Genomic DNA, 8,627 nt, shown 5'->3' on the forward strand with positions numbered 1-8,627 from the left:
CCCTGACTAGCATCTTGAATTCTCCTTAAAAATGTTATCATAGGGGCGCCTGGGTGGCTCAGTGGGTTAAGCCACTGCCTTCGGCTCAGGTCATGATCCCAGGTCCTGGGTTCGAGCCCCACATCGGGCTTTCTGCTCAGCAGGGAGCCTGCTTCCTCCTCTCTCTCTGCCTGCCTCTCTGCCTACTTGTGATTTCTCTCTGTCAAATAAATAAATAAAATCTTTTAAAAAAAAATGTTATCATAGATCTCCAAGGGCAAGAATTTCTCTCTGGATCCCTGGTCTGCACTATGTACATATACTACTTGATAAAGAGCCCCCGAACAACTTTCAAGTCTGAGAAGTAAAGAAAACCACTGTAATAAAATAAAATACAGGTTGTGGAAACATCAGTAACATGAAAGAGAAATGGATTGATTACTGCCTCCGCCAGAGAAAACCGTAAAAAGGCTGCAGGGCAGAGGACCCTGTAATTCTGCCCGAGTATTTATGACTGCCAGTCCTAAAGCGAGAGAACTGAGCTATCAGGGTCCTGGTTGTCCTATTCAGATTTAACTTTATTTGATTCTTGAACATTCCAATCTGGAATAACTCAAGTTGTAAGAGGATTGCTAGGGTCCAAGAAGGTGAGTGAGCACTGATCCAACAATCACTGACCCAGACCAGCACATACCTCTGACCTTAGCTGTAGACCTCAGACCTGGCAGGGACCCTGTCTCCCCATTGCCAGTTGCTCACATATCATCTTCAAGATTTTGTCTTATCTTCATCACGCCTGTTCTGTGCCTTACTCAGTATTCATATTCATTACTTAACATTTGTCTTTACATTATGTTTAAGTAAATCACCTTGGTTTTTTTGTTTGTTTGTTTGTTTGTTTTGCATATACTAGTCCTATGTAATGAGAAATTAGGGCTTTATATGCTGGATACATTTTTTCATTACCCTAAATTAAACATATAACTTTAAAAAAAAAAAAAAATATATATATATATATATATATGAATGTGTTACCCAATATTTCTCCCAGTGGTAGGAAATTCTACTCACTGTTCAGTTTCTGGTTATAACCTAGCCATTGTTAATATTTTTACCCCACTAAGATACACATAGGTGCTATTCACAAGGCCACCATCCTCCCACATGAGTGCCTGAACTCCTGGCTAACTTCTAACAGAAAATTTGGAACACCACTCTTTTTTTCTCATTCAAGGAAGTATATCAGAATGCGAGTGAATGAACACAATTATAAGGATAAATGAAATCACTATACCTTCCTCACAGAGCTGTTGAGAGGCTACAATAGAACACTAAGCACTTAGGGGACGCCTGGGTGGCTCAGTTGGTTAAGCAGCTGCCTTCGGCTCAGGTCATGATCCCAGCGTCCTGGGATCAAGTCCCACATCGGGCTCCTTGCTCATCAGGGAGCCTGCTTCTCCCTCTGCCTCTGCCTGCCATTCTGTCTGCCTGTGCTTGCTCTCTCTCCCTCTCTCTCTCTGACAAATAAATAAATAAAATCTTTTTAAAAAAAAAAAAGAACACTAAGCACTTAGCATGGTGCTTAGCACACAGTAGGCACTCAATACTTTGTTCCTATTTTTTTAAAGTGAATTATTCATCAATTTTGGTGATTTTTCCTCAGTTGGTGAATTTCCTCAAATTGACCTGATTACTCATGGTTACTGTGTCTGAGGACCCTGGCCACCACTCATACCAATAGGAGCTGCTCCAAGAAGATGTTGGTCAACTCCTGCAAAGAGCACTTTCTGCTAGTCTTCAAGAAATTATTTTGCTACTAATTCATGGGCACTATGTCCATATTTCTTTTCAATTTATGCTATAGCTGAGAAAATTGGGATCCTTATAGTACCTTTTCCTTCTAGAACTTTCTTATTTCTCCATGTAGAATTACTCTGGCTCTAACATACTACTGGTTTCTAAAGAAATCAATAATCATATCATGAGGAAAAATATGAGTTTATGTTGGAGATTTAATTGGGATAAAATAGAAAATAGTTACATCCATCTCTATTAACACTTGTAATATATGAAATAGGGAAATAAACCCCAAAACTTTTAGTGTAAATGATGCCACTATGAGACAAGCAACCTATGACCAGGTCTAAAATAGTCATTGTATTCCAAAAGAATATCCATCTATTCTTTTATTTATTCATTCTAGTCAATGCATATTTTTCAGACCAATGTTCTTTAAAAGGCATTGTGATAAGAGCAGAGACAATAAGATAATACAGAGACATTCTTGTTTATCAAGTCACTTAAAGTTCAGTAGGGAAGACAATACCTGTGTCATATTAAGCAACGTTAGGTAAATGTCTTAACATTTAGCTTCTAACATTCCATCATGAAGACACCCTCAGATCTTTGGGTTCCTGGGTTTATGTACCCCCTTAGAATTTTTCCTGACTGTTCTATAGTACACATGGTTAAGTAATAGTGAGCCAATTAAAATTTGTCTTGGAACAAGGCATCTTCAGACATAAAGTCAACACATCTTATCTGAGATATTTTAATTATTAAATATCAAAAAGAAAAAGAATATTAAAGATAATAATAAAACAGGGGTGCCTGCATGGCTCAGTCAGTTGGGTGGCTGACTCTTTTGATTTTAGCTCAAGTTATGATCTCAGTGTCCTGAGATCCAGCCCCACGGCAGGCTCCAGGCTCAGTGGGGAATCTGCTGGGAATTCTCTCTCTTCAACTCTGCCCTTACCCACATCCTTACTCTCTCTCTCTGTCTCTCTAAAATAAATAAATTTTTTAAAAAGAAAAAAAATGTAACAGACACCCGTACCACTTTGCCACATTTACATTAGATTTCTCTTCTTAAAAGTAATTAAATAAAATATTACAGATACAGCAAAAGCCCCACTCTGATCCTTCTCCATCCCTTTTTCTCTCCCCACAGGAGGTAACTACTCCTGGGCAGTAGGAGTCATTCTCATGTATTTTTCATATTTGTGCTCCATATATCTAAATCTATAAATGATCTATGCTGATGTTTTATGCTTCAGTCTTTACATATCCTCTCGCAACTTGCTTTTTTCTCAGCAGTATTTGAGTTTTGTGCATGGAGACCCCAGTTTATCTGTTACTATTGCTGCAGATTCTTCCACCGTATGAAAAACCATAGCTTATTCAGCCATTTCCCTACCGAGGGACAGCTTCCCTCCCCACCCCCTGCCTTTTTTTTTTTTTTTAAACAAGCCTTGCTCTGCAAGACATCCATGTACTTGCCTCCTGACCCCTGTGAGCATGCGCTTCTCTAGAAGGGCTCTACCATAGTGGGTGCCATATTGTAGGACATGGACTTCATCCCACATACCAGGTATGGCCAAAGTCTCCACCCAGGGAGATCGTAGCAATTTACATTCCCGCTTACACTATACAGCGTAATAATAACAACTATTTCCTTACATTCTTGCCAACATTTACTGTTATCAGGATAATTCATTTGTGTGAGTCACTGGGTGTGAAATAAATTCTGTGGTTTTAATTTCTCTTGCCCTGACTGCTGTGGAAGTTGAGCTTCACCTTTTTTTCACTCATTACCTTTTAGGAATCTCTTCTGTGAATTGCCTGATCATATTATTTGCCCATTTATATAATAGGTCATCACTTAAAATAGTGATTTACAGGAGTTTGGGGGGTTTTTTTGTCACGCATGCTCAATACTTATTTAATATTAGTTACAAACGTAACAAGTATCTTCTCCAAGTCTGTGGCTTGTCATTTGATTTTTCTTTACAGTGTCATTTATCATATAATTGCCTTAAGTCTAATACAGGGGAAAAGGTCAACCTTTTCCTTTATGATTTGTGCTTTGCGTCTTGATTATAACCCCTTTCCTAATCCCAAGGTACTAAAAAATAGTCTTTTGCTTGTACTGAAAGCAGCTGAGTTTTTAAGTCCTGCTTGTTAATGGTTACAATTCTTGGGTTGAAGAAGTCTATCATATGAAGGGCTTGGGCTAAAAGGGGTGGGGATAGGGGAGAATAATTCCATATTTCCTGACACTAGCCCCCACCAGCACCTGGAAATGTAGATCATACCTCCCAACCCACCCTGGCCCATGGGATCTCCCCTGCCTCTTCAAGTCCCGTTCCTAGACTCGTGGCCATTAGAAAGAATGCGATAAAACAGAGTCAGGCAACTCCCATGAGGCAATATATATACTGGGGGTACATCCCAGATGCTTACAAGAAACAAGGACATGCTAAACTCCAGGAAGAGACTGTCAAGGGTACCCCGTTGAATCCACTAACGTTACAGGGTGGACGCTTTGTTGCAGCAACAAAAATCAGTGGAAAGTTCTAAACTGAGCTTTACCATACCCCTGGGTATGCAACTTTGAAGCCAGGGGCCTAACTTCTCTAAGTAGAATTTCATCTGTAAAGCAAGTGGGTTACCCTGCTTATGTCAATGATTGTTAGGGAAACTGAAGGAGATAGGGTTTAAGACTTCTCTTCTGTTTTGTGGACTCAACTTCCTCAAGGTGATTTGATTCTCAACAGTGAAGGTAAAATGCCATAAAGGCAAAACATTTCCTGAATGTGCAGCTCTGTTGGAAGCTCCACTCAGGAACGAAAGTGTTATTTGAGGGCCCGAAATTGCATCACAATGTTCCTCATCGGACTGCTGAGAAACAGTGAGTGCGCTAAGATGTGTTCCATTGGCCAGAGACGCTTGGCAACCATAGTCTCTGGTTCTGAGACAGGATGTCCTCTAAACCCACCTTGTGAGAAAACGAGAACACAATGAGTTCTCCTGTGAGAGAGAAGACATGGGACCTCATCAGGGAACCTGAGCAGGCCCAGTGCAGGGTACAATATTATTCTTTTAATGTCTGAACTCCTGATATTCTGGAAAGTACAAGGTACTCTGCAGATATGAATCACATATTGGAATTTCAGGCCACAGCAGAATGGAGAGAGCATGTCCTCAGATGACAGCTTCCAGCATACTCCAGAGCTAGCTAGCCTCACTAATGCCGTCATTCCTCCAAGATATCTGTAGTGACACAGCCTTGCCTAAAGAGATTTCAGAGAGATAGCACTACACCGTAGGCTGGTCCTAAAATTCAGCAGCAGAAGCACCAGAACCCGATGTTGGTATGAACATCTTCAGTCTGAGCTGCTGAAAGACTTGTGTTCTTTCACAGGACCCAGGAGAGACACTGAGCTGAGTGTTGAGATTTTATTAAGTTCAGGAACACTGGGTCTTTTTTCTTTGAGTATCACCAAGTCAAGAATTTATTATATCCTGTAGGATGGGAAACAATTTTATGTACTTAAACCGAGATACCACACAATCCCTGCTTTCTGGTTGAGCTGTTTCGTGCTGAACCTGATTCCCTTAGGATGCTTATCAGCCTCTAATTTCGTGATGCTGAAAACATTTAGCTTTCTGGCTTCTTAATGTGTAAACCAGCTTGAAAGGCTGTCTTAGGACAACTGAAGAAGAGAAGCTTTTAGAAGCTTACTAGGATTCTCTGAGTATAAGTTTCCCTCCTAAAATCCGTTTTTCCCAATTTAGAATCAATCATGCTTTCCCTCTAAGAGGAGGTGTGTTTTTTCTTTCTGACCTGTCTGGAATGTAAAGCTATTTGATGGCTGTCAGAATCTTCTCCCTCATTGAGGAAAGGAATGATCCCTCCATTAGAAGCACCACCGCCTCAGGGATTCCACTGAATGTAAAGTGAGAAAAGCAACTTCCTGAGAGTGCTTAATATCACATTTTTCATCCTAAATTCTAAAATTACATCTTCCCCATTGCTCCAACTGTACTATTTCGGTTAATGAACTTCACTTTTTTTCTTCCAGTCATAATGTAGAGATGAAGCTTTGGCCAGAGCCCTGGAGATGGGGTCAGAACATCCGGGTTCCAGTCTTGGTTCTTCTACTTGCTTATTGGCAACAGCCCAGTCGACAGCTGTATGGCAGGAAATACTACTGTCCTGCCTGCTTTCCCCGACTCTCGTGAAGGTGCAAAATGACACAGTGGTCAATCACGCACATGGAGGGCCCCGTGCCCAGAAGAGATGATAAGAGAAGCCAGACGCTGGTGAGGGAGAAACATGGGGTCTATGCCCAGATGCTTGCGTTTGAATCCCCTCTCTGCTGCTCACTGACTGTGTGATCTGAGGCAAGTTACATCACGGCTCCATGTTTTTGTTCCCCCACCCTGCCCCCCTGTGCAAAGGAGTTGCTGCTGGTGATGGGATCTGTGTCTCACGGTTGTCGTGACAACTCATCGAGTTAATACCTGGGAAATACTTAGAACAGTGTCTAGACACATGGTCAGTGCTCAGGAAAGGTCAGCGTTCTAGCTGAGGCTTCCTTCTCCTTTCTCCCGAGTAGTAAATCAAACATCAGATCTTACCAGTTCTCTCAAAGACAGCTCCTTCTTCCCAATCCCTCTAGCCCCTTCCAGGCCTTCATTGTCCCTCTCATGGGCCCCTGAGCAGTGATAGTGCTGGACTCTCTCACCTTCCTTGTTCTAATCCCGCCTGGACCCAGCCAGAGATCACTTCTCTCCAAACATCACTTTGAATCAGTTGTTCCATGCTTCAAATTCTCGATGACTCTCAAAGACTTACAGAATCATTTTAACACTTTACACTACAATTTAAGACATTTTGTAAACTAAACCCAGCTTTCTGTCTCTCAGGACTCAGACATAACCCCTCTACCGAACAAAACCATTTTCTCTGTTCTTGAACAGAGCTGTGACTCCTTGCCTCCATGTTGTTGCTCATTCCTTTTCTCCAGCATGGAACAGACTCCCTCCTTGGCCAGTTACTAAGAGGCCATGTGTCTAGTGGTTAAGAGCCCCAGCCTGGATGTCCAATTGGCTGCCATTAGTCTCCTGGCTCCCCACCTTCCTGGCCAGATGACCTTGAGCAGCTGTTTTTCCTATCTGTGTGCCTCGCGAGTACTTACTCTTATTACTGTTCAAGGAAAATCCATTTTCAATGGTAATCTATTGATTCAGGAACTATTTAATTACTTTTTTAGTTAACTAATGTCTTACTATAGTGTGTGAACTAGAACTCAAAACGAAATTAAAATTTTTCTTATCTCTGTTGTCCCAAAACATTTTCTGTTGTTTTTTGTTTTATTTGGTTTTGTTTTGTTTTGTTTTTTGCTAAAGAACCATCAGACTCATCAGGCACTTCATCAGTAATTGGACAACCTTCTACTTCCTTTGAAGGCTAATTCCTTTATGTTCTTACTCTGCACAAAGCTAATCTAATTACTCTTTCCTGGGTCACCTGAGAACAATGACCCAGATTTCAGATTAGCCATAGGAGGACACAGGTGACCCCACTGTGGGAGGGCAAGGGCTCTGCACTAGAGAGATTAGGGATGTCAGCCTCAGGAACCTAGCAAAAAAACGTAGAATCAAATCAAAGAGAAAGACCTAGGCCACAAAATTGTCAACAAATCAGTAAAGAAAGTTTGTTTTAGTCCCCCTTGCCCCAAACATGGGAATATAAGACAGGCAAGACACCACAACAAAGCGGGCTTTAGCATGGTTCTACCTTCCTCTGTTCTCTCTGGGTCTGTTCCTTACAAGCACTGAAAAAGCTTTAGGCTAAAGTTTGCCTCAGTTTAAATGCACAAAAACAAGTTTACATCCAAGTCTACATCTTTTCCTGTCTCTGGATCTGGAGTCCCCTGACCAGAGAACATGGGTCACCCTCAGGACCCAATCTTCACCTCACCCTCTTCTCTCCCACTCACCTCTCTACTCACCTATATCCCTCTACCCTCTTCCTCCAAACTGCTCTGCCTTTTTTATAGTTGATATACAGTGTTTTATTTTATTCAGAGGTACAACATAGTGAGTAGACAATTCTGTACATTACAAAATGCTCACCACATTAAGTGTCATCATCATCTGTGTCCATACAACGTTAGGACAATATTATTGACTATATTCACCGTGTTCGACTATTCGTCTCCGTGGATGGAACTGGAGCTTTGTACCTCTGAATCCCCTTCATTTGTTTTACCCATCTTCCACCTGCCTCCCTTCTGGTAACCCTCAGTTCTCTGTACTTATGAGTCTGTTTCTGTTTTTTGTTTGTTTATTGGTTTTGGTTTTTCGATTCCACTTATAAGTGAAGCCCTATATTTGTCTTTCTCTGTCTGACTTATTTCACTTATCATGATATACTCTAGGCCATCCATGTTGTTACAAATGGCAAGATCTCATTTTTTTTTTTTTACATGTGAGTAATATTCCATCCTGTGAGAAAGCAAGCAGGAAAGAAGAGATTGAGAAGGAGATTTGATAATGATGGGGGAAGAAATGCAAATCTCTCCCCCTCTGCTGTCAAGACAGACTCTGTCTTCTGAGGATAAAATTAATATTTGGGGCCTATAAAGTAAAGGCAAAGCACAGAAAGCAAAAATACAAGATAGCTTTCCACTTTTAGAAAAAGAAAACAAGGAACTTAGAAGAAAGTTAGCCTGTGTATAGAAAGTATCTTTAAATTATATTTTTGGTCCATCTCCTAAGGAAAGTATTATTCTCTCTAACTTCTAGATGGTTGGTGACCCAGAACTTGTCTGACAATGTCATTCTGTTTACGGTGGCTC

This window comes from Lutra lutra, chromosome 5, assembly GCF_902655055.1.
Source record: "Lutra lutra chromosome 5, mLutLut1.2, whole genome shotgun sequence".
In the NCBI taxonomy this organism is placed as follows: Eukaryota; Metazoa; Chordata; class Mammalia; order Carnivora; family Mustelidae; genus Lutra; species Lutra lutra.